This window comes from Mobula hypostoma, chromosome 2, assembly GCF_963921235.1.
Source record: "Mobula hypostoma chromosome 2, sMobHyp1.1, whole genome shotgun sequence".
In the NCBI taxonomy this organism is placed as follows: Eukaryota; Metazoa; Chordata; class Chondrichthyes; order Myliobatiformes; family Myliobatidae; genus Mobula; species Mobula hypostoma.
The window spans coordinates 138,030,610-138,052,762 of record NC_086098.1 but is presented as its reverse complement, the minus strand read 5'-3'; the positions used below and the strand labels follow the sequence as shown (position 1 = coordinate 138,052,762).

Here is a 22,153-nt window from a genome sequence, read left to right as displayed (position 1 = left end):
CTTAGCAGCATGCTTCATCACCTGGCCCTGACAGCCGCGCTTCGGCAGCGAGCTGCTGCCGGCTCTCACTCTCAGACAGTCAGGCAGCCAGACGCAAGGGCACCCAAGCTTGCTTGCGCTGTGTCCTGCGCTTGCGAACAGCGCCCATTCTCAGCTTCGGCTCCGCCTTTGCCACCTGAGCAGGCATCACCAAAGGCGGCAGCTGCTTCGCGCGGCCAAGCCGGCTGGCCCTGTGCGGCACAAGCTGCTCTCAAGAGCTTGTCATGGCTGAGTCGGACCAGCCCGTTCATCTGCAGGCCGCCGGACTGGCAATAGGTAGCCGCGCCCCAGCCAGGCGAGGACGGTTAGCTCAGTTGGTCAGAGCGTGGTGCTAATAACGCCAAGGTCGTGGGTTCGATCCCCATACTGTCCACGCATTCCCTTTAGCCGGCCCGGGCTCTGTGCACGACTCTGTAGAAGGTGCTTCCGTCGTCCACTATCCTTTGGTCCAGCCACTTTTGGCGCAGTTGCACCTCTCTGGCACGCTAATGTAGACCAGGGGTGGCGGTGCTGGCCGGCAGGCAGTTGTGCTGACAGATTGCTCCAGCAGAGCAGGCCCTTCGGCCCATCTAGTCCGTGCGCAGCTGCCATTCTCCCCGCCCTGCAGCAGCATGAGACATGGGACTGAATGAATGAGGCACTTTTGCACCCACCTTGGGACGGTTAATTATGCCACCCTCTCTACTTGAAGCCGTTGCTGATCAGGAAGCCATCAACGTTCGCCTGAAACATACCCACCGACATTGTATCGCTAGGCGTCCGTGGCAATCAATTTCGCATATCCACCAGCCTCTCTTAACGACTACTCCTCAACTCTGTTCCAAAGAGACGTCTGACTGAGGCTGAGGCCTCAGCTGCTGCACATGCCTGCGGCAGGAAACATCCTCAGCACATGCATCCTATCTCGGCCTTTCAATATTTGATAGATTGCAATGAGATCGAAGCTCGAACAGACGCAGAGCCACGAAACTGCCACTGCCTGTCTTGTGCCGCCAAGGCGATGTGAAATCCAATTCAGGACCTGGCGCTGAATGCCTCATCAAGCGAAAGAACCTGCTTGAAGAGGTGGGACGTTTGCAAAGGCCTGGCTCGACTGCCGGTCGACAGCGTCCAGCGCCTCTCGCTCATGACCATTCCTGTTCGCCTCCTGGATAAAATTTGTCAGATCGGTTTGTCACCGCAGCATCTAGTGCCGGCGGTCTGACAAGTTTCTAAGTTCCCTTCCGAAGTAAGCGAAGAAAAGGAGCTGTGATCCCCTGGGCCGGCGGGCTTGCCAAAGCTGAGGTGGTCTTAAATAGCTCGGCTGGAGCGGGTGCGATCTGTTCACTGGCAGGCAGAAGGTAGAGTAAAAGCGAATGAAGGGGACAGAGAGATGCGGCGGCCGTCAGGGCCAGCGCAGTGGCGGCCTGGGCAGCGAGAGGTCTGCGTTTGTGGGGTGTGGGGGTGCGGGTAGGAGCACTGATTGTGAGGTGGCTAGTGATGTCAGCAGCAAGCAGCGGAGTGGCCAGTGAATGGTGAGGAGGACGGGTGAGAGAGGAGAGGTGAAAACGGGAGGGGAGAGTGTAGGGTGTGAGTGAAGGGGCGAAGGCAGAGGACTGTAAGAGAGGACGAGCAGCGTGGGAGCAAGCTGAGAGTGGCTGCATGCCGCTCAAGTGCGGAGAGGAGCGGTGCACTGGTGCCTACGGCCATACTAGCCTGAAAACGCCCGATCTCGTCTGATCTCGGAAGCTAAGCAGGCTCAGGCCTGGTTAGTACTTGGATGGGAGACCGCCTGGGAATACCAGGTGCCGTAGGCTTTTGCTCCTCTGCCCAACTGCCCCACCAGGAGGTGCTGTCTTTTTCTTTTCTCTCTCTCTCTCTCTCTCTCTCTCTCTCTCTCTCTCTCTCTCTCTCTCTCTCACACACACACACACACACACACACACACACACACACACACACACACACACACACACACACACACACTCTGCGCTCTCCGATCGCCAGTCAGCCTGCAAACGCAAGCACTCTGCTGTCAAGGCACAAGAATCTGCTTCTGCTCGGCTACCGGCTCGCTTAGCAGCATGCTTCATCACCTCGACCTGACAGCCGCGCTTCGGCAGTGTGCTTCTGCCGGCTCTCACTCTCAGACAGGCAGGCAGGCAAGCAGATGCAAGGGCACAAGTTTGCTTGCGCTGTGTCCTGCGCTTGCCAACAGCGCCCATTCTCAGCTTTGGCTCTGCCTTTGCCACCTGAGCAGGCATCACCAAAGGCGGCAGCTGCTTCGCGCGGCCAAGCCGGCTGGCCCTGTGCGGCACAAGCTGCTCTCAAGAGCTTGTCATGGCTGAGTCGGACCAGCCCGTTCATCTGCAGGCCGCCGGACTGGCAATAGGTAGCCGCGCCCCAGCCAGGCGAGGACGGTTAGCTCAGTTGGTCAGAGCGTGGTGCTAATAACGCCAAGGTCGTGGGTTCGATCCCCATACTGTCCACGCATTCCCTTTAGCCGGCCCGGGCTCTGTGCACGACTCTGTAGAAGGTGCTTCCGTCGTCCACTATCCTTTGGTCCAGCCACTTTTGGCGCAGTTGCACCTCTCTGGCAGGCTAATGTAGACCAGGGGTGGCGGTGCTGGCCGGCAGGCAGTTGTGCTGACAGATTGCTCCAGCAGAGGAGCAGGCCCTTCGGCCCAACTCTCCCGTGCCCAGCTGTTATTCTCTGCGCTCCGCAGGAGCATGAGACATCGGAGTGAATGAATGAGGCACTTTTGCACCCACCTTGGGACGGTTAATTATGCCACCCTCTCTACTTGAAGCCGTTGCTGATCAGGAAGCCATCAACGTTCGCCTGAAACATACCCACCGACATTGTATCGCTAGGCGTCCGTGGCAATCAATTTCGCATATCCACCAGCCTCTCTTAACGAACTACTCCTCAACTCTGTTCCAAAGAGACGTCTGACTGAGGCTGAGGCCTCAGCTGCTGCACATGCCTGCGGCAGGAAACATCCTCAGCACATGCATCCTATCTCGGCCTTTCAATATTTGATAGATTGCAATGAGATCGAAGCTCGAACAGACGCAGAGCCACGAAACTGCCACTGCCTGTCTTGTGCCGCCAAGGCGATGTGAAATCCAATTCAGGACCTGGCGCTGAATGCCTCATCAAGCGAAAGAACCTGCTTGAAGAGGTGGGACGTTTGCAAAGGCCTGGCTCGACTGCCGGTCGACAGCGTCCAGCGCCTCTCGCTCATGACCATTCCTGTTCGCCTCCTGGATAAAATTTGTCAGATCGGTTTGTCACCGCAGCATCTAGTGCCGGCGGTCTGACAAGTTTCTAAGTTCCCTTCCGAAGTAAGCGAAGAAAAGGAGCTGTGATCCCCTGGGCCGGCGGGCTTGCCAAAGCTGAGGTGGTCTTAAATAGCTCGGCTGGAGCGGGTGCGATCTCTTCACTGGTAGGCAGAAGGTAGAGTAAAAGCGAATGAAGGGGAAAGAGAGATGCGGCGGCCGTCAGGGCCAGCGCAGTGGCGGCCTGGGCAGCGAGAGGTCTGCGTTTGTGGGGTGTGGGGGTGCGGGTAGGAGCACTGATTGTGAGGTGGCTAGTGATGTCAGCAGCAAGCAGCGGAGTGGCCAGTGAATGGTGAGGAGGACGGGTGAGAGAGGAGAGGTGAAAACGGGAGGGGAGAGTGTAGGGTGTGAGTGAAGGGGCGAAGGCAGAGGACTGTAAGAGAGGACGAGCAGCGTGGGAGCAAGCTGAGAGTGGCTGCATGCCGCTCAAGTGCGGAGAGGAGCGGTGCACTGGTGCCTACGGCCATACTAGCCTGAAAACGCCCGATCTCGTCTGATCTCGGAAGCTAAGCAGGCTCAGGCCTGGTTAGTACTTGGATGGGAGACCGCCTGGGAATACCAGGTGCCGTAGGCTTTTGCTCCTCTGCCCAACTGCCCCACCAGGAGGTGCTGTCTTTTTCTTTTCTCTCTCTCTCTCTCTCTCTCTCTCTCTCTCTCTCTCTCTCTCTCTCTCACACACACACACACACACACACACACACACACACACACACACACACACACACACACACTCTGCGCTCTCCGATCGCCAGTCAGCCTGCAAACGCAAGCACTCTGCTGTCAAGGCACAAGAATCTACTTCTGCTCGGCTACCGGCTCGCTTAGCAGCATGCTTCATCACCTCGACCTGACAGCCGCGCTTCGGCAGTGTGCTTCTGCCGGCTCTCACTCTCAGACAGGCAGGCAGGCAAGCAGATGCAAGGGCACAAGTTTGCTTGCGCTGTGTCCTGCGCTTGCCAACAGCGCCCATTCTCAGCTTTGGCTCTGCCTTTGCCACCTGAGCAGGCATCACCAAAGGCGGCAGCTGCTTCGCGCGGCCAAGCCGGCTGGCCCTGTGCGGCACAAGCTGCTCTCAAGAGCTTGTCATGGCTGAGTCGGACCAGCCCGTTCATCTGCAGGCCGCCGGACTGGCAATAGGTAGCCGCGCCCCAGCCAGGCGAGGACGGTTAGCTCAGTTGGTCAGAGCGTGGTGCTAATAACGCCAAGGTCGTGGGTTCGATCCCCATACTGTCCACGCATTCCCTTTAGCCGGCCCGGGCTCTGTGCACGACTCTGTAGAAGGTGCTTCCGTCGTCCACTATCCTTTGGTCCAGCCACTTTTGGCGCAGTTGCACCTCTCTGGCAGGCTAATGTAGACCAGGGGTGGCGGTGCTGGCCGGCAGGCAGTTGTGCTGACAGATTGCTCCAGCAGAGCAGGCCCTTCGGCCCATCTAGTCCGTGCGCAGCTGCCATTCTCCCCGCCCTGCAGCAGCATGAGACATGGGACTGAATGAATGAGGCACTTTTGCACCCACCTTGGGACGGTTAATTATGCCACCCTCTCTACTTGAAGCCGTTGCTGATCAGGAAGCCATCAACGTTCGCCTGAAACATACCCACCGACATTGTATCGCTAGGCGTCCGTGGCAATCAATTTCGCATATCCACCAGCCTCTCTTAACGAACTACTCCTCAACTCTGTTCCAAAGAGACGTCTGACTGAGGCTGAGGCCTCAGCTGCTGCACATGCCTGCGGCAGGAAACATCCTCAGCACATGCATCCTATCTCGGCCTTTCAATATTTGATAGATTGCAATGAGATCGAAGCTCGAACAGACGCAGAGCCACGAAACTGCCACTGCCTGTCTTGTGCCGCCAAGGCGATGTGAAATCCAATTCAGGACCTGGCGCTGAATGCCTCATCAAGCGAAAGAACCTGCTTGAAGAGGTGGGACGTTTGCAAAGGCCTGGCTCGACTGCCGGTCGACAGCGTCCAGCGCCTCTCGCTCATGACCATTCCTGTTCGCCTCCTGGATAAAATTTGTCAGATCGGTTTGTCACCGCAGCATCTAGTGCCGGCGGTCTGACAAGTTTCTAAGTTCCCTTCCGAAGTAAGCGAAGAAAAGGAGCTGTGATCCCCTGGGCCGGCGGGCTTGCCAAAGCTGAGGTGGTCTTAAATAGCTCGGCTGGAGCGGGTGCGATCTGTTCACTGGCAGGCAGAAGGTAGAGTAAAAGCGAATGAAGGGGACAGAGAGATGCGGCGGCCGTCAGGGCCAGCGCAGTGGCGGCCTGGGCAGCGAGAGGTCTGCGTTTGTGGGGTGTGGGGGTGCGGGTAGGAGCACTGATTGTGAGGTGGCTAGTGATGTCAGCAGCAAGCAGCGGAGTGGCCAGTGAATGGTGAGGAGGACGGGTGAGAGAGGAGAGGTGAAAACGGGAGGGGAGAGTGTAGGGTGTGAGTGAAGGGGCGAAGGCAGAGGACTGTAAGAGAGGACGAGCAGCGTGGGAGCAAGCTGAGAGTGGCTGCATGCCGCTCAAGTGCGGAGAGGAGCGGTGCACTGGTGCCTACGGCCATACTAGCCTGAAAACGCCCGATCTCGTCTGATCTCGGAAGCTAAGCAGGCTCAGGCCTGGTTAGTACTTGGATGGGAGACCGCCTGGGAATACCAGGTGCCGTAGGCTTTTGCTCCTCTGCCCAACTGCCCCACCAGGAGGTGCTGTCTTTTTCTTTTCTCTCTCTCTCTCTCTCTCTCTCTCTCTCTCTCTCTCTCTCTCTCTCTCTCTCTCTCACACACACACACACACACACACACACACACACACACACACACACACACACACACACACACTCTGCGCTCTCCGATCGCCAGTCAGCCTGCAAACGCAAGCACTCTGCTGTCAAGGCACAAGAATCTGCTTCTGCTCGGCTACCGGCTCGCTTAGCAGCATGCTTCATCACCTCGACCTGACAGCCGCGCTTCGGCAGTGTGCTTCTGCCGGCTCTCACTCTCAGACAGGCAGGCAGGCAAGCAGATGCAAGGGCACAAGTTTGCTTGCGCTGTGTCCTGCGCTTGCCAACAGCGCCCATTCTCAGCTTTGGCTCTGCCTTTGCCACCTGAGCAGGCATCACCAAAGGCGGCAGCTGCTTCGCGCGGCCAAGCCGGCTGGCCCTGTGCGGCACAAGCTGCTCTCAAGAGCTTGTCATGGCTGAGTCGGACCAGCCCGTTCATCTGCAGGCCGCCGGACTGGCAATAGGTAGCCGCGCCCCAGCCAGGCGAGGACGGTTAGCTCAGTTGGTCAGAGCGTGGTGCTAATAACGCCAAGGTCGTGGGTTCGATCCCCATACTGTCCACGCATTCCCTTTAGCCGGCCCGGGCTCTGTGCACGACTCTGTAGAAGGTGCTTCCGTCGTCCACTATCCTTTGGTCCAGCCACTTTTGGCGCAGTTGCACCTCTCTGGCAGGCTAATGTAGACCAGGGGTGGCGGTGCTGGCCGGCAGGCAGTTGTGCTGACAGATTGCTCCAGCAGAGGAGCAGGCCCTTCGGCCCAACTCTCCCGTGCCCAGCTATTATTCTCTGCGCTCCGCAGCAGCATGAGACATCGGAGTGAATGAATGACGCTGATTTACACCCACCATTGGACGGTTAATTATGCCACCCTCTCTACTTGAAGCCGTTGCTGATCAGGAAGCCATCAACGTTCGCCTGAAACATACCCACCGACATTGTATCGCTAGGCGTCCGTGGCAATCAATTTCGCATATCCACCAGCCTCTCTTAACGAACTACTCCTCAACTCTGTTCCAAAGAGACGTCTGACTGAGGCTGAGGCCTCAGCTGCTGCACATGCCTGCGGCAGGAAACATCCTCAGCACATGCATCCTATCTCGGCCTTTCAATATTCGCTTTCCAAATGAGATCGAAGCTCGAACAGACGCAGAGCCACGAAACTGCCACTGCCTGTCTTGTGCCGCCAAGGCGATGTGAAATCCAATTCAGGACCTGGCGCTGAATGCCTCATCAAGCGAAAGAACCTGCTTGAAGAGGTGGGACGTTTGCAAAGGCCTGGCTCGACTGCCGGTCGACAGCGTCCAGCGCCTCTCGCTCATGACCATTCCTGTTCGCCTCCTGGATAAAATTTGTCAGATCGGTTTGTCACCGCAGCATCTAGTGCCGGCGGTCTGACAAGTTTCTAAGTTCCCTTCCGAAGTAAGCGAAGAAAAGGAGCTGTGATCCCCTGGGCCGGCGGGCTTGCCAAAGCTGAGGTGGTCTTAAATAGCTCGGCTGGAGCGGGTGCGATCTCTTCACTGGTAGGCAGAAGGTAGAGTAAAAGCGAATGAAGGGGAAAGAGAGATGCGGTGGCCTGGGCAGCGAGAGGTCTGTGGGGGTGGGGGTGGCGGGGGGGGGGTAGGAGCACTGATTGTGAGGTGGCTAGTGATGTCAGCAGCAAGCAGCGGAGTGGCCAGTGAATGGTGAGGAGGACGGGTGAGAGAGGAGAGGTGAAAACGGGAGGGGAGAGTGTAGGGTGTGAGCGAAGGGGCGAAGGCAGAGGACTGTAAGAGAGGAGGAGCAGCGTGGGAGCAAGCTGAGAGTGGCTGCATGCCGCTCAAGTGCGGAGAGGAGCGGTGCAGTGGTGCCTACGGCCATACTAGCCTGAAAACGCCCGATCTCGTCTGATCTCGGAAGCTAAGCAGGCTCAGGCCTGGTTAGTACTTGGATGGGAGACCGCCTGGGAATACCAGGTGCCGTAGGCTTTTGCTCCTCTGCCCAGCTGCCCCACCAGGAGGTGCTGTCCTTTTCTTTTTCTCTCTCTCTCTCCCTCTCAGTCATACACTCTGCGCTCTCCGTTTGCCACTCAGCCTGCAAACGCCAGCACTCTGCTGTCAAAGCACAAGAATCTGCTTTTGCTCGGCTGCCGGCTGCGCTTAGCAGCATGCTTCATCACCTGGCCCTGACAGCCGCGCTTCGGCAGCGAGCTGCTGCCGGCTCTCACTCTCAGACAGTCAGGCAGCCAGACGCAAGGGCACCCAAGCTTGCTTGCGCTGTGTCCTGCGCTTGCGAACAGCGCCCATTCTCAGCTTCGGCTCCGCCTTTGCCACCTGAGCAGGCATCACCAAAGGCGGCAGCTGCTTCGCGCGGCCAAGCCGGCTGGCCCTGTGCGGCACAAGCTGCTCTCAAGAGCTTGTCATGGCTGAGTCGGACCAGCCCGTTCATCTGCAGGCCGCCGGACTGGCAATAGGTAGCCGCGCCCCAGCCAGGCGAGGACGGTTAGCTCAGTTGGTCAGAGCGTGGTGCTAATAACGCCAAGGTCGTGGGTTCGATCCCCATACTGTCCACGCATTCCCTTTAGCCGGCCCGGGCTCTGTGCACGACTCTGTAGAAGGTGCTTCCGTCGTCCACTATCCTTTGGTCCAGCCACTTTTGGCGCAGTTGCACTTCTCTGGCAGCGGTGGCTGTGCTGGCCGGCAGCCAGTTGCGCTGACAGAGTGAGCAGGCCCTTCGGCCCATCTAGTCCGTGCGCAGCTGCCATTCTCTCCGCCCTGCAGCAGCATGAGACATGGGACTGAATGAATGAGGCACTTTTGCACCCACCTTGGGACGGTTAATTATGCCACCCTCTCTACTTGAAGCCGTTGCTGATCAGGAAGCCATCAACGTTCGCCTGAAACATACCCACCGACATTGTATCGCTAGGCGTCCGTGGCAATCAATTTCGCATATCCACCAGCCTCTCTTAACGAACTACTCCTCAACTCTGTTCCAAAGAGACGTCTGACTGAGGCTGAGGCCTCAGCTGCTGCACATGCCTGCGGCAGGAAACATCCTCAGCACATGCATCCTATCTCGGCCTTTCAATATTTGATAGATTGCAATGAGATCGAAGCTCGAACAGACGCAGAGCCACGAAACTGCCACTGCCTGTCTTGTGCCGCCAAGGCGATGTGAAATCCAATTCAGGACCTGGCGCTGAATGCCTCATCAAGCGAAAGAACCTGCTTGAAGAGGTGGGACGTTTGCAAAGGCCTGGCTCGACTGCCGGTCGACAGCGTCCAGCGCCTCTCGCTCATGACCATTCCTGTTCGCCTCCTGGATAAAATTTGTCAGATCGGTTTGTCACCGCAGCATCTAGTGCCGGCGGTCTGACAAGTTTCTAAGTTCCCTTCCGAAGTAAGCGAAGAAAAGGAGCTGTGATCCCCTGGGCCGGCGGGCTTGCCAAAGCTGAGGTGGTCTTAAATAGCTAGGCTGGAGCGGGTGCGATCTCTTCACTGGCAGGCAGAAGGTAGAGTAAAAGCGAATGAAGGGGACAGAGAGATGCGGCGGCCGTCAGGGCCAGCGCAGTGGCGGCCTGGGCAGCGAGAGGTCTGCGTTTGTGGGGTGTGGGGGTGCGGGTAGGAGCACTGATTGTGAGGTGGCTAGTGATGTCAGCAGCAAGCAGCGGAGTGGCCAGTGAATGGTGAGGAGGACGGGTGAGAGAGGAGAGGTGAAAACGGGAGGGGAGAGTGTAGGGTGTGAGTGAAGGGGCGAAGGCAGAGGACTGTAAGAGAGGACGAGCAGCGTGGGAGCAAGCTGAGAGTGGCTGCATGCCGCTCAAGTGCGGAGAGGAGCGGTGCACTGGTGCCTACGGCCATACTAGCCTGAAAACGCCCGATCTCGTCTGATCTCGGAAGCTAAGCAGGCTCAGGCCTGGTTAGTACTTGGATGGGAGACCGCCTGGGAATACCAGGTGCCGTAGGCTTTTGCTCCTCTGCCCAACTGCCCCACCAGGAGGTGCTGTCTTTTTCTTTTCTCTCTCTCTCTCTCTCTCTCTCTCTCTCTCTCTCTCTCTCTCTCTCACACACACACACACACACACACACACACACACACACACACACACACACACACACACACTCTGCGCTCTCCGATCGCCAGTCAGCCTGCAAACGCAAGCACTCTGCTGTCAAGGCACAAGAATCTACTTCTGCTCGGCTACCGGCTCGCTTAGCAGCATGCTTCATCACCTCGACCTGACAGCCGCGCTTCGGCAGTGTGCTTCTGCCGGCTCTCACTCTCAGACAGGCAGGCAGGCAAGCAGATGCAAGGGCACAAGTTTGCTTGCGCTGTGTCCTGCGCTTGCCAACAGCGCCCATTCTCAGCTTTGGCTCTGCCTTTGCCACCTGAGCAGGCATCACCAAAGGCGGCAGCTGCTTCGCGCGGCCAAGCCGGCTGGCCCTGTGCGGCACAAGCTGCTCTCAAGAGCTTGTCATGGCTGAGTCGGACCAGCCCGTTCATCTGCAGGCCGCCGGACTGGCAATAGGTAGCCGCGCCCCAGCCAGGCGAGGACGGTTAGCTCAGTTGGTCAGAGCGTGGTGCTAATAACGCCAAGGTCGTGGGTTCGATCCCCATACTGTCCACGCATTCCCTTCAGCCGGCCCGGGCTCTGTGCACGACTCTGTAGAAGGTGCTTCCGTCGTCCACTATCCTTTGGTCCAGCCACTTTTGGCGCAGTTGCACCTCTCTGGCAGGCTAATGTAGACCAGGGGTGGCGGTGCTGGCCGGCAGGCAGTTGTGCTGACAGATTGCCCCAGCAGAGCAGGCCCTTCGGCCCATCTAGTCCGTGCGCAGCTGCCATTCTCCCCGCCCTGCAGCAGCATGAGACATGGGACTGAATGAATGAGGCACTTTTGCACCCACCTTGGGACGGTTAATTATGCCACCCTCTCTACTTGAAGCCGTTGCTGATCAGGAAGCCATCAACGTTCGCCTGAAACATACCCACCGACATTGTATCGCTAGGCGTCCGTGGCAATCAATTTCGCATATCCACCAGCCTCTCTTAACGAACTACTCCTCAACTCTGTTCCAAAGAGACGTCTGACTGAGGCTGAGGCCTCAGCTGCTGCACATGCCTGCGGCAGGAAACATCCTCAGCACATGCATCCTATCTCGGCCTTTCAATATTTGATAGATTGCAATGAGATCGAAGCTCGAACAGACGCAGAGCCACGAAACTGCCACTGCCTGTCTTGTGCCGCCAAGGCGATGTGAAATCCAATTCAGGACCTGGCGCTGAATGCCTCATCAAGCGAAAGAACCTGCTTGAAGAGGTGGGACGTTTGCAAAGGCCTGGCTCGACTGCCGGTCGACAGCGTCCAGCGCCTCTCGCTCATGACCATTCCTGTTCGCCTCCTGGATAAAATTTGTCAGATCGGTTTGTCACCGCAGCATCTAGTGCCGGCGGTCTGACAAGTTTCTAAGTTCCCTTCCGAAGTAAGCGAAGAAAAGGAGCTGTGATCCCCTGGGCCGGCGGGCTTGCCAAAGCTGAGGTGGTCTTAAATAGCTCGGCTGGAGCGGGTGCGATCTCTTCACTGGCAGGCAGAAGGTAGAGTAAAAGCGAATGAAGGGGACAGAGAGATGCGGCGGCCGTCAGGGCCAGCGCAGTGGCGGCCTGGGCAGCGAGAGGTCTGCGTTTGTGGGGTGTGGGGGTGCGGGTAGGAGCACTGATTGTGAGGTGGCTAGTGATGTCAGCAGCAAGCAGCGGAGTGGCCAGTGAATGGTGAGGAGGACGGGTGAGAGAGGAGAGGTGAAAACGGGAGGGGAGAGTGTAGGGTGTGAGTGAAGGGGCGAAGGCAGAGGACTGTAAGAGAGGACGAGCAGCGTGGGAGCAAGCTGAGAGTGGCTGCATGCCGCTCAAGTGCGGAGAGGAGCGGTGCACTGGTGCCTACGGCCATACTAGCCTGAAAACGCCCGATCTCGTCTGATCTCGGAAGCTAAGCAGGCTCAGGCCTGGTTAGTACTTGGATGGGAGACCGCCTGGGAATACCAGGTGCCGTAGGCTTTTGCTCCTCTGCCCAACTGCCCCACCAGGAGGTGCTGTCTTTTTCTTTTCTCTCTCTCTCTCTCTCTCTCTCTCTCTCTCTCTCTCTCTCTCACACACACACACACACACACACACACACACACACACACACACACACACACACACACACACACACACACACACACACTCTGCGCTTTCCGATCGCCAATCAGCCTGCAAACGCAAGCACTCTGCTGTCAAGGCACAAGAATCTGCTTCTGCTCGGCTACCGGCTCGCTTAGCTGCATGCTTCATCACCTCGACCTGACAGCCGCGCTTCGGCAGTGTGCTTCTGCCGGCTCTCACTCTCAGACAGGCAGGCAGGCAAGCAGATGCAAGGGCACAAGTTTGCTTGCGCTGTGTCCTGCGCTTGCCAACAGCGCCCATTCTCAGCTTTGGCTCTGCCTTTGCCACCTGAGCAGGCATCACCAAAGGCGGCAGCTGCTTCGCGCGGCCAAGCCGGCTGGCCCTGTGCGGCACAAGCTGCTCTCAAGAGCTTGTCATGGCTGAGTCGGACCAGCCCGTTCATCTGCAGGCCGCCGGACTGGCAATAGGTAGCCGCGCCCCAGCCAGGCGAGGACGGTTAGCTCAGTTGGTCAGAGCGTGGTGCTAATAACGCCAAGGTCGTGGGTTCGATCCCCATACTGTCCACGCATTCCCTTTAGCCGGCCCGGGCTCTGTGCACGACTCTGTAGAAGGTGCTTCCGTCGTCCACTATCCTTTGGTCCAGCCACTTTTGGCGCAGTTGCACTTCTCTGGCAGGCTAATGTAGACCAGGGGTGGCGGTGCTGGCCGGCAGGCAGTTGTGCTGACAGATTGCTCCAGCAGAGGAGCAGGCCCTTCGGCCCAACTCTCCCGTGCCCAGCTGTTATTCTCTGCGCTCCGCAGCAGCATGAGACATCGGAGTGAATGAATGACGCTGATTTACACCCCACCTTGGGACGGTTAATTATGCCACCCTCTCTACTTGAAGCCGTTGCTGATCAGGAAGCCATCAACGTTCGCCTGAAACATACCCACCGACATTGTATCGCTAGGCGTCCGTGGCAATCAATTTCGCATATCCACCAGCCTCTCTTAACGAACTACTCCTCAACTCTGTTCCAAAGAGACGTCTGACTGAGGCTGAGGCCTCAGCTGCTGCACATGCCTGCGGCAGGAAACATCCTCAGCACATGCATCCTATCTCGGCCTTTCAATATTTGATAGATTGCAATGAGATCGAAGCTCGAACAGACGCAGAGCCACGAAACTGCCACTGCCTGTCTTGTGCCGCCAAGGCGATGTGAAATCCAATTCAGGACCTGGCGCTGAATGCCTCATCAAGCGAAAGAACCTGCTTGAAGAGGTGGGACGTTTGCAAAGGCCTGGCTCGACTGCCGGTCGACAGCGTCCAGCGCCTCTCGCTCATGACCATTCCTGTTCGCCTCCTGGATAAAATTTGTCAGATTGGTTTGTCACCGCAGCATCTCGTGCCGGCGGTCTAGCAAGTTTCTAAGTTCCCTTCCGAAGGAGGGGAAGAAAAGGAGCTGTGATCCCCTGGGCCGGCGGGCTTGCCAAAGCTGAGGTGGTCTTAAATAGCTAGGCTGGAGCGGGTGCGATCTCTTCACTGGCAGGCAGAAGGTAGAGTAAAAGCGAATGAAGGGGACAGAGAGATGCGGCGGCCGTCAGGGCCAGCGCAGTGGCGGCCTGGGCAGCGAGAGGTCTGCGTTTGTGGGGTGTGGGGGTGCGGGTAGGAGCACTGATTGTGAGGTGGCTAGTGATGTCAGCAGCAAGCAGCGGAGTGGCCAGTGAATGGTGAGGAGGACGGGTGAGAGAGGAGAGGTGAAAACGGGAGGGGAGAGTGTAGGGTGTGAGTGAAGGGGCGAAGGCAGAGGACTGTAAGAGAGGACGAGCAGCGTGGGAGCAAGCTGAGAGTGGCTGCATGCCGCTCAAGTGCGGAGAGGAGCGGTGCACTGGTGCCTACGGCCATACTAGCCTGAAAACGCCCGATCTCGTCTGATCTCGGAAGCTAAGCAGGCTCAGGCCTGGTTAGTACTTGGATGGGAGACCGCCTGGGAATACCAGGTGCCGTAGGCTTTTGCTCCTCTGCCCAACTGCCCCACCAGGAGGTGCTGTCTTTTTCTTTTCTCTCTCTCTCTCTCTCTCTCTCTCTCTCTCTCTCTCTCTCTCTCACACACACACACACACACACACACACACACACACACACACACACACACACACACACTCTGCGCTTTCCGATCGCCAATCAGCCTGCAAACGCAAGCACTCTGCTGTCAAGGCACAAGAATCTGCTTCTGCTCGGCTACCGGCTCGCTTAGCAGCATGCTTCATCACCTCGACCTGACAGCCGCGCTTCGGCAGTGTGCTTCTGCCGGCTCTCACTCTCAGACAGGCAGGCAGGCAAGCAGATGCAAGGGCACAAGTTTGCTTGCGCTGTGTCCTGCGCTTGCCAACAGCGCCCATTCTCAGCTTTGGCTCTGCCTTTGCCACCTGAGACGCCATCACCAAAGGCGGCAGCTGCTTCCCGCGGCCAAGCCGGCTGGCCCTGTGCGGCACAAGCTGCTCTCAAGAGCTTGTCATGGCTGAGTCGGACCAGCCCGTTCATCTGCAGGCCGCCGGACTGGCAATAGGTAGCCGCGCCCCAGCCAGGCGAGGACGGTTAGCTCAGTTGGTCAGAGCGTGGTGCTAATAACGCCAAGGTCGTGGGTTCGATCCCCATACTGTCCACGCATTCCCTTTAGCCGGCCCGGGCTCTGTGCACGACTCTGTAGAAGGTGCTTCCGTCCTTTGGTCCAGCCACTTCTGGCGCAGCTGCACCTCTCTGGCAGGCTAATGTAGACCAGGGGTGGCGGTGCTGGCCGGCAGGCAGTTGTGCTGACAGATTGCTCCAGCAGAGGAGCAGGCCCTTCGGCCCAACTCTCCCGTGCCCAGCTGTTATTCTCTGCGCCCTGCAGCAGCATGAGACATGGGACTGAATGAATGAGGCACTTTTGCACCCACCTTGGGACGGTTAATTATGCCACCCTCTCTACTTGAAGCCGTTGCTGATCAGGAAGCCATCAACGTTCGCCTGAAACATACCCACCGACATTGTATCGCTAGGCGTCCGTGGCAATCAATTTCGCATATCCAGCAGCCTCTCTTAACGAACTACTCCTCAACTCTGTTCCAAAGAGACGTCTGACTGAGGCTGAGGCCTCAGCTGCTGCACATGCCTGCGGCAGGAAACATCCTCAGCACATGCATCCTATCTCGGCCTTTCAATATTTGATAGATTGCAATGAGATCGAAGCTCGAACAGACGCAGAGCCACGAAACTGCCACTGCCTGTCTTGTGCCGCCAAGGCGATGTGAAATCCAATTCAGGACCTGGCGCTGAATGCCTCATCAAGCGAAAGAACCTGCTTGAAGAGGTGGGACGTTTGCAAAGGCCTGGCTCGACTGCCGGTCGACAGCGTCCAGCGCCTCTCGCTCATGACCATTCCTGTTCGCCTCCTGGATAAAATTTGTCAGATCGGTTTGTCACCGCAGCATCTAGTGCCGGCGGTCTGACAAGTTTCTAAGTTCCCTTCCGAAGTAAGCGAAGAAAAGGAGCTGTGATCCCCTGGGCCGGCGGGCTTGCCAAAGCTGAGGTGGTCTTAAATAGCTCGGCTGGAGCGGGTGCGATCTCTTCACTGGTAGGCAGAAGGTAGAGTAAAAGCGAATGAAGGGGAAAGAGAGATGCGGTGGCCTGGGCAGCGAGAGGTCTGTGGGGGTGGGGGTGGGGGGGGGGGTAGGAGCACTGATTGTGAGGTGGCTAGTGATGTCAGCAGCAAGCAGCGGAGTGGCCAGTGAATGGTGAGGAGGACGGGTGAGAGAGGAGAGGTGAAAACGGGAGGGGAGAGTGTAGGGTGTGAGTGAAGGGGCGAAGGCAGAGGACTGTAAGAGAGGACGAGCAGCGTGGGAGCAAGCTGAGAGTGGCTGCATGCCGCTCAAGTGCGGAGAGGAGCGGTGCACTGGTGCCTACGGCCATACTAGCCTGAAAACGCCCGATCTCGTCTGATCTCGGAAGCTAAGCAGGCTCAGGCCTGGTTAGTACTTGGATGGGAGACCGCCTGGGAATACCAGGTGCCGTAGGCTTTTGCTCCTCTGCCCAACTGCCCCACCAGGAGGTGCTGTCTTTTTCTTTTCTCTCTCTCTCTCTCTCTCTCTCTCTCTCTCTCTCTCTCTCTCTCTCTCTCACACACACACACACACACACACACACACACACACACACACACACACACACACACACACACTCTGCGCTCTCCGTTTGCCACTCAGCCTGCAAACGCCAGCACTCTGCTGTCAAAGCACAAGAATCTGCTTTTGCTCGGCTGCCGGCTGCGCTTAGCAGCATGCTTCATCACCTGGCCCTGACAGCCGCGCTTCGGCAGCGAGCTGCTGCCGGCTCTCACTCTCAGCCAGTCAGGCAGGCAAGCAGATGCAAGGGCACAAGTTTGCTTGCGCTGTGTCCTGCGCTTGCCAACAGCGCCCATTCTCAGCTTTGGCTCTGCCTTTGCCACCTGAGCAGGCATCACCAAAGGCGGCAGCTGCTTCGCGCGGCCAAGCCGGCTGGCCCTGTGCGGCACAAGCTGCTCTCAAGAGCTTGTCATGGCTGAGTCGGACCAGCCCGTTCATCTGCAGGCCGCCGGACTGGCAATAGGTAGCCGCGCCCCAGCCAGGCGAGGACGGTTAGCTCAGTTGGTCAGAGCGTGGTGCTAATAACGCCAAGGTCGTGGGTTCGATCCCCATACTGTCCACGCATTCCCTTCAGCCGGCCCGGGCTCTGTGCACGACTCTGTAGAAGGTGCTTCCGTCGTCCACTATCCTTTGGTCCAGCCACTTTTGGCGCAGTTGCACTTCTCTGGCAGGCTAATGTAGACCAGGGGTGGCGGTGCTGGCCGGCAGGCAGTTGTGCTGACAGATTGCTCCAGCAGAGGAGCAGGCCCTTCGGCCCAACTCTCCCGTGCCCAGCTGTTATTCTCTGCGCTCCGCAGCAGCATGAGACATCGGAGTGAATGAATGACGCTGATTTACACCCACCATGGGACGGTTAATTATGCCACCCTCTCTACTTGAAGCCGTTGCTGATCAGGAAGCCATCAACGTTCGCCTGAAACATACCCACCGACATTGTATCGCTAGGCGTCCGTGGCAATCAATTTCGCATATCCACCAGCCTCTCTTAACGGACTACTCCTCAACTCTGTTCCAAAGAGACGTCTGACTGAGGCTGAGGCCTCAGCTGCTGCACATGCCTGCGGCAGGAAACATCCTCAGCACATGCATCCTATCTCGGCCTTTCAATATTCGCTTTCCAAATGAGATCTAAGCTCGTACAGATGCAGAGGCAGGAAAGTACCATTGCCTGTCTTGTGGCGCCAAGGCGATGTGCAATCCAATTCAGGACCTGGGGCTGAATGCCTCATCAAGCAATAGAACATCCTTGATCATGTGGGACGTTTGCAAAGGCCTGGCTCGACTGCCGGTCGACAGCGTCCAGCGCCTCTCGCTCATGACCATTGGCGTTCGCGTCATCGATAACATTTGTCAGATTGGTTTGTCACCGCAGCATCTCGTGCCGGCGGTCTAGCAAGTTTCTAAGTTCCCTTCCGAAGGAGGGGAAGAAAAGGAGCTGTGATCCCCTGGGCCGGCGGGCTTGCCAAAGCTGAGGTGGTCTTAAATAGCTCGGCTGGAGCGGGTGCGATCTGTTCACTGGCAGGCAGAAGGTAGAGTAAAAGCGAATGAAGGGGACAGAGAGATGCGGCGGCCGTCAGGGCCAGCGCAGTGGCGGCCTGGGCAGCGAGAGGTCTGCGTTTGTGGGGTGTGGGGGTGCGGGTAGGAGCACTGATTGTGAGGTGGCTAGTGATGTCAGCAGCAAGCAGCGGAGTGGCCAGTGAATGGTGAGGAGGACGGGTGAGAGAGGAGAGGTGAAAACGGGAGGGGAGAGTGTAGGGTGTGAGTGAAGGGGCGAAGGCAGAGGACTGTAAGAGAGGACGAGCAGCGTGGGAGCAAGCTGAGAGTGGCTGCATGCCGCTCAAGTGCGGAGAGGAGCGGTGCACTGGTGCCTACGGCCATACTAGCCTGAAAACGCCCGATCTCGTCTGATCTCGGAAGCTAAGCAGGCTCAGGCCTGGTTAGTACTTGGATGGGAGACCGCCTGGGAATACCAGGTGCCGTAGGCTTTTGCTCCTCTGCCCAACTGCCCCACCAGGAGGTGCTGTCTTTTTCTTTTCTCTCTCTCTCTCTCTCTCTCTCTCTCTCTCTCCTCTCTCTCTCTCTCTCTCTCTCACACACACACACACACACACACACACACACACACACACACACACACACACACACACACACACACTCTGCGCTCTCCGATCGCCAGTCAGCCTGCAAACGCAAGCACTCTGCTGTCAAGGCACAAGAATCTGCTTCTGCTCGGCTACCGGCTCGCTTAGCAGCATGCTTCATCACCTCGACCTGACAGCCGCGCTTCGGCAGTGTGCTTCTGCCGGCTCTCACTCTCAGACAGGCAGGCAGGCAAGCAGATGCAAGGGCACAAGTTTGCTTGCGCTGTGTCCTGCGCTTGCCAACAGCGCCCATTCTCAGCTTTGGCTCTGCCTTTGCCACCTGAGACGCCATCACCAAAGGCGGCAGCTGCTTCGCGCGGCCAAGCCGGCTGGCCCTGTGCGGCACAAGCTGCTCTCAAGAGCTTGTCATGGCTGAGTCGGACCAGCCCGTTCATCTGCAGGCCGCCGGACTGGCAATAGGTAGCCGCGCCCCAGCCAGGCGAGGACGGTTAGCTCAGTTGGTCAGAGCGTGGTGCTAATAACGCCAAGGTCGTGGGTTCGATCCCCATACTGTCCACGCATTCCCTTTAGCCGGCCCGGGCTCTGAGCATGACTCTGTAGAAGATGCGTCCTTTGGTCCAGCCACTTCTGGCGCAGCTGCACCTCTCTGGCAGGCTAATGTAGACCAGGGGTGGCGGTGCTGGCCGGCAGGCAGTTGTGCTGACAGATTGCTCCAGCAGAGGAGCAGGCCCTTCGGCCCAACTCTCCCGTGCCCAGCTGTTATTCTCTGCGCTCCGCAGCAGCATGAGACATCGGAGTGAATGAATGACGCTCATTTACACCCACCTTGGGACGGTTAATTATGCCACCCTCTCTACTTGAAGCCGTTGCTGATCAGGAAGCCATCAACGTTCGCCTGAAACATACCCACCGACATTGTATCGCTAGGCGTCCGCGGCAATCAATTTCGCATATCCACCAGCCTCTCTTAACGAACTACTCCTCAACTCTGTTCCAAAGAGACGTCTGACTGAGGCTGAGGCCTCAGCTGCTGCACATGCCTGCGGCAGGAAACATCCTCAGCACATGCATCCTATCTCGGCATTTCAATATTTGATAGATTGCAATGAGATCGAAGCTCGAACAGACGCAGAGCCACGAAACTGCCACTGCCTGTCTTGTGCCGCCAAGGCGATGTGAAATCCAATTCAGGACCTGGCGCTGAATGCCTCATCAAGCGAAAGAACCTGCTTGAAGAGGTGGGACGTTTGCAAAGGCCTGGCTCGACTGCCGGTCGACAGCGTCCAGCGCCTCTCGCTCATGACCATTGGCGTTCGCGTCATCGATAACATTTGTCAGATTGGTTTGTCACCGCAGCATCTCGTGCCGGCGGTCTAGCAAGTTTCTAAGTTCCCTTCCGAAGTAGGGGAAGAAAAGGAGCTGTGATCCCCTGGGCCGGCGGGCTTGCCAAAGCTGAGGTGGTCTTAAATAGCGAGGCTGGAGCGGGTGCGATCTCTTCACTGGCAGGCAGAAGGTAGAGTAAAAGCGAATAAAGGGGAAAGAGAGATGCGGTGGCCTGGGCAGCGAGAGGTCTGTGGGGGTGGGGGTGGGGGGGGGGGGTAGGAGCACTGATTGTGAGGTGGCTAGTGATGTCAGCAGCAAGCAGCGGAGTGGCCAGTGAATGGTGAGGAGGACGGGTGAGAGAGGAGAGGTGAAAACGGGAGGGGAGAGTGTAGGGTGTGAGTGAAGGGGCGAAGGCAGAGGACTGTAAGAGAGGACGAGCAGCGTGGGAGCAAGCTGAGAGTGGCTGCATGCCGCTCAAGTGCGGAGAGGAGCGGTGCACTGGTGCCTACGGCCATACTAGCCTGAAAACGCCCGATCTCGTCTGATCTCGGAAGCTAAGCAGGCTCAGGCCTGGTTAGCACTTGGATGGGAGACCGCCTGGGAATACCAGGTGCCGTAGGCTTTTGCTCCTCTGCCCAACTGCCCCACCAGGAGGTGCTGTCTTTTTCTTTTCTCTCTCTCTCTCTCTCTCTCTCTCTCTCTCTCCATCTCTCTCTCTCTCTCTCTCACACACACACACACACACACAGACACACACACACACACACACACACACACACATACACTCTGCGCTCTCCGTTTGCCACTCAGCCTGCAAACGCCAGCACTCTGCTGTCAAAGCACAAGAATCTGCTTTTGCTCGGCTGCCGGCTGCGCTTAGCAGCATGCTTCATCACCTGGCCCTGACAGCCGCGCTTCGGCAGCGAGCTGCTGCCGGCTCTCACTCTCAGCCAGTCAGGCAGCCAGACGCAAGGGCACCCAAGCTTGCTTGCGCTGTGTCCTGCGCTTGCGAACAGCGCCCATTCTCAGCTTCGGCTCCGCCTTTGCCACCTGAGCAGGCATCACCAAAGGCGGCAGCTGCTTCGCGCGGCCAAGCCGGCTGGCCCTGTGCGGCACAAGCTGCTCTCAAGAGCTTGTCATGGCTGAGTCGGACCAGCCCGTTCATCTGCAGGCCGCCGGACTGGCAATAGGTAGCCGCGCCCCAGCCAGGCGAGGACGGTTAGCTCAGTTGGTCAGAGCGTGGTGCTAATAACGCCAAGGTCGTGGGTTCGATCCCCATACTGTCCACGCATTCCCTTTAGCCGGCCCGGGCTCTGTGCACGACTCTGTAGAAGATGCGTCCTTTGGTCCAGCCACTTCTGGCGCAGCTGCACCTCTCTGGCAGGCTAATGTAGACCAGGGGTGGCGGTGCTGGCCGGCAGGCAGTTGTGCTGACAGATTGCTCCAGCAGAGGAGCAGGCCCTTCGGCCCAACTCTCCCGTGCCCAGCTGTTATTCTCTGCGCTCCGCAGCAGCATGAGACATCGGAGTGAATGAATGACGCTCATTTACACCCACCTTGGGACGGTTAATTATGCCACCCTCTCTACTTGAAGCCGTTGCTGATCAGGAAGCCATCAACGTTCGCCTGAAACATACCCACCGACATTGTATCGCTAGGCGTCCGTGGCAATCAATTTCGCATATCCACCAGCCTCTCTTAACGAACTACTCCTCAACTCTGTTCCAAAGAGACGTCTGACTGAGGCTGAGGCCTCAGCTGCTGCACATGCCTGCGGCAGGAAACATCCTCAGCACATGCATCCTATCTCGGCCTTTCAATATTTGATAGATTGCAATGAGATCGAAGCTCGAACAGACGCAGAGCCACGAAACTGCCACTGCCTGTCTTGTGCCGCCAAGGCGATGTGAAATCCAATTCAGGACCTGGCGCTGAATGCCTCATCAAGCGAAAGAACCTGCTTGAAGAGGTGGGACGTTTGCAAAGGCCTGGCTCGACTGCCGGTCGACAGCGTCCAGCGCCTCTCGCTCATGACCATTGGCGTTCGCGTCATCGATAACATTTGTCAGATTGGTTTGTCACCGCAGCATCTCGTGCCGGCGGTCTGGCAAGTTTCTAAGTTCCCTTCCGAAGTAAGCGAAGAAAAGGAGCTGTGATCCCCTGGGCCGGCGGGCTTGCCAAAGCTGAGGTGGTCTTAAATAGCTCGGCTGGAGCGGGTGCGATCTCTTCACTGGTAGGCAGAAGGTAGAGTAAAAGCGAATGAAGGGGAAAGAGAGATGCGGCGGCCGTCAGGGCCAGCGCAGTGGCGGCCTGGGCAGCGAGA

The 22,153-nt window shown here is 57.7% G+C and overlaps 21 non-coding genes across 21 annotated transcripts; all 21 read left to right on the top strand.

Moving 5' to 3' along the window:
- The first annotated feature begins 338 nt into the window (after window positions 1-338).
- On the top strand, window positions 339-412 carry trnai-aau (transfer RNA isoleucine (anticodon AAU)). The gene has a single exon. It is a non-coding gene; the product is annotated as a tRNA-Ile (tRNA).
- A 1,304-nt stretch (window positions 413-1,716) lies between these two features.
- On the top strand, window positions 1,717-1,835 carry LOC134343131 (5S ribosomal RNA). The gene has a single exon (XR_010017174.1). It is a non-coding gene; the product is annotated as a 5S ribosomal RNA (ribosomal RNA).
- Window positions 1,836-2,433: 598 nt separating this feature from the next.
- On the top strand, window positions 2,434-2,507 carry trnai-aau (transfer RNA isoleucine (anticodon AAU)). Its single transcript has one exon. It is a non-coding gene; the product is annotated as a tRNA-Ile (tRNA).
- Window positions 2,508-3,815: 1,308 nt separating this feature from the next.
- On the top strand, window positions 3,816-3,934 carry LOC134343130 (5S ribosomal RNA). Its single transcript, XR_010017173.1, has one exon. It is a non-coding gene; the product is annotated as a 5S ribosomal RNA (ribosomal RNA).
- Window positions 3,935-4,520: 586 nt separating this feature from the next.
- On the top strand, window positions 4,521-4,594 carry trnai-aau (transfer RNA isoleucine (anticodon AAU)). Its single transcript has one exon. It is a non-coding gene; the product is annotated as a tRNA-Ile (tRNA).
- Window positions 4,595-5,899: 1,305 nt separating this feature from the next.
- LOC134343129 (5S ribosomal RNA) lies at window positions 5,900-6,018 on the top strand. Its single transcript, XR_010017172.1, has one exon. It is a non-coding gene; the product is annotated as a 5S ribosomal RNA (ribosomal RNA).
- A 596-nt stretch (window positions 6,019-6,614) lies between these two features.
- On the top strand, window positions 6,615-6,688 carry trnai-aau (transfer RNA isoleucine (anticodon AAU)). Its single transcript has one exon. It is a non-coding gene; the product is annotated as a tRNA-Ile (tRNA).
- Window positions 6,689-7,971: 1,283 nt separating this feature from the next.
- Window positions 7,972-8,090, top strand: LOC134343126 (5S ribosomal RNA). Its single transcript, XR_010017171.1, has one exon. It is a non-coding gene; the product is annotated as a 5S ribosomal RNA (ribosomal RNA).
- A 508-nt stretch (window positions 8,091-8,598) lies between these two features.
- Window positions 8,599-8,672, top strand: trnai-aau (transfer RNA isoleucine (anticodon AAU)). The gene has a single exon. It is a non-coding gene; the product is annotated as a tRNA-Ile (tRNA).
- Window positions 8,673-9,953: 1,281 nt separating this feature from the next.
- LOC134343125 (5S ribosomal RNA) lies at window positions 9,954-10,072 on the top strand. Its single transcript, XR_010017170.1, has one exon. It is a non-coding gene; the product is annotated as a 5S ribosomal RNA (ribosomal RNA).
- Window positions 10,073-10,656: 584 nt separating this feature from the next.
- Window positions 10,657-10,730, top strand: trnai-aau (transfer RNA isoleucine (anticodon AAU)). The gene has a single exon. It is a non-coding gene; the product is annotated as a tRNA-Ile (tRNA).
- A 1,305-nt stretch (window positions 10,731-12,035) lies between these two features.
- LOC134343124 (5S ribosomal RNA) lies at window positions 12,036-12,154 on the top strand. The gene has a single exon (XR_010017169.1). It is a non-coding gene; the product is annotated as a 5S ribosomal RNA (ribosomal RNA).
- Window positions 12,155-12,752: 598 nt separating this feature from the next.
- trnai-aau (transfer RNA isoleucine (anticodon AAU)) lies at window positions 12,753-12,826 on the top strand. Its single transcript has one exon. It is a non-coding gene; the product is annotated as a tRNA-Ile (tRNA).
- A 1,309-nt stretch (window positions 12,827-14,135) lies between these two features.
- Window positions 14,136-14,254, top strand: LOC134343123 (5S ribosomal RNA). The gene has a single exon (XR_010017168.1). It is a non-coding gene; the product is annotated as a 5S ribosomal RNA (ribosomal RNA).
- Window positions 14,255-14,834: 580 nt separating this feature from the next.
- trnai-aau (transfer RNA isoleucine (anticodon AAU)) lies at window positions 14,835-14,908 on the top strand. Its single transcript has one exon. It is a non-coding gene; the product is annotated as a tRNA-Ile (tRNA).
- Window positions 14,909-16,181: 1,273 nt separating this feature from the next.
- Window positions 16,182-16,300, top strand: LOC134343118 (5S ribosomal RNA). Its single transcript, XR_010017163.1, has one exon. It is a non-coding gene; the product is annotated as a 5S ribosomal RNA (ribosomal RNA).
- Window positions 16,301-16,891: 591 nt separating this feature from the next.
- Window positions 16,892-16,965, top strand: trnai-aau (transfer RNA isoleucine (anticodon AAU)). Its single transcript has one exon. It is a non-coding gene; the product is annotated as a tRNA-Ile (tRNA).
- Window positions 16,966-18,271: 1,306 nt separating this feature from the next.
- LOC134343164 (5S ribosomal RNA) lies at window positions 18,272-18,390 on the top strand. The gene has a single exon (XR_010017204.1). It is a non-coding gene; the product is annotated as a 5S ribosomal RNA (ribosomal RNA).
- A 599-nt stretch (window positions 18,391-18,989) lies between these two features.
- Window positions 18,990-19,063, top strand: trnai-aau (transfer RNA isoleucine (anticodon AAU)). The gene has a single exon. It is a non-coding gene; the product is annotated as a tRNA-Ile (tRNA).
- Window positions 19,064-20,333: 1,270 nt separating this feature from the next.
- Window positions 20,334-20,452, top strand: LOC134343148 (5S ribosomal RNA). The gene has a single exon (XR_010017191.1). It is a non-coding gene; the product is annotated as a 5S ribosomal RNA (ribosomal RNA).
- A 591-nt stretch (window positions 20,453-21,043) lies between these two features.
- On the top strand, window positions 21,044-21,117 carry trnai-aau (transfer RNA isoleucine (anticodon AAU)). Its single transcript has one exon. It is a non-coding gene; the product is annotated as a tRNA-Ile (tRNA).
- The last annotated feature ends 1,036 nt before the right edge of the window (window positions 21,118-22,153 follow it).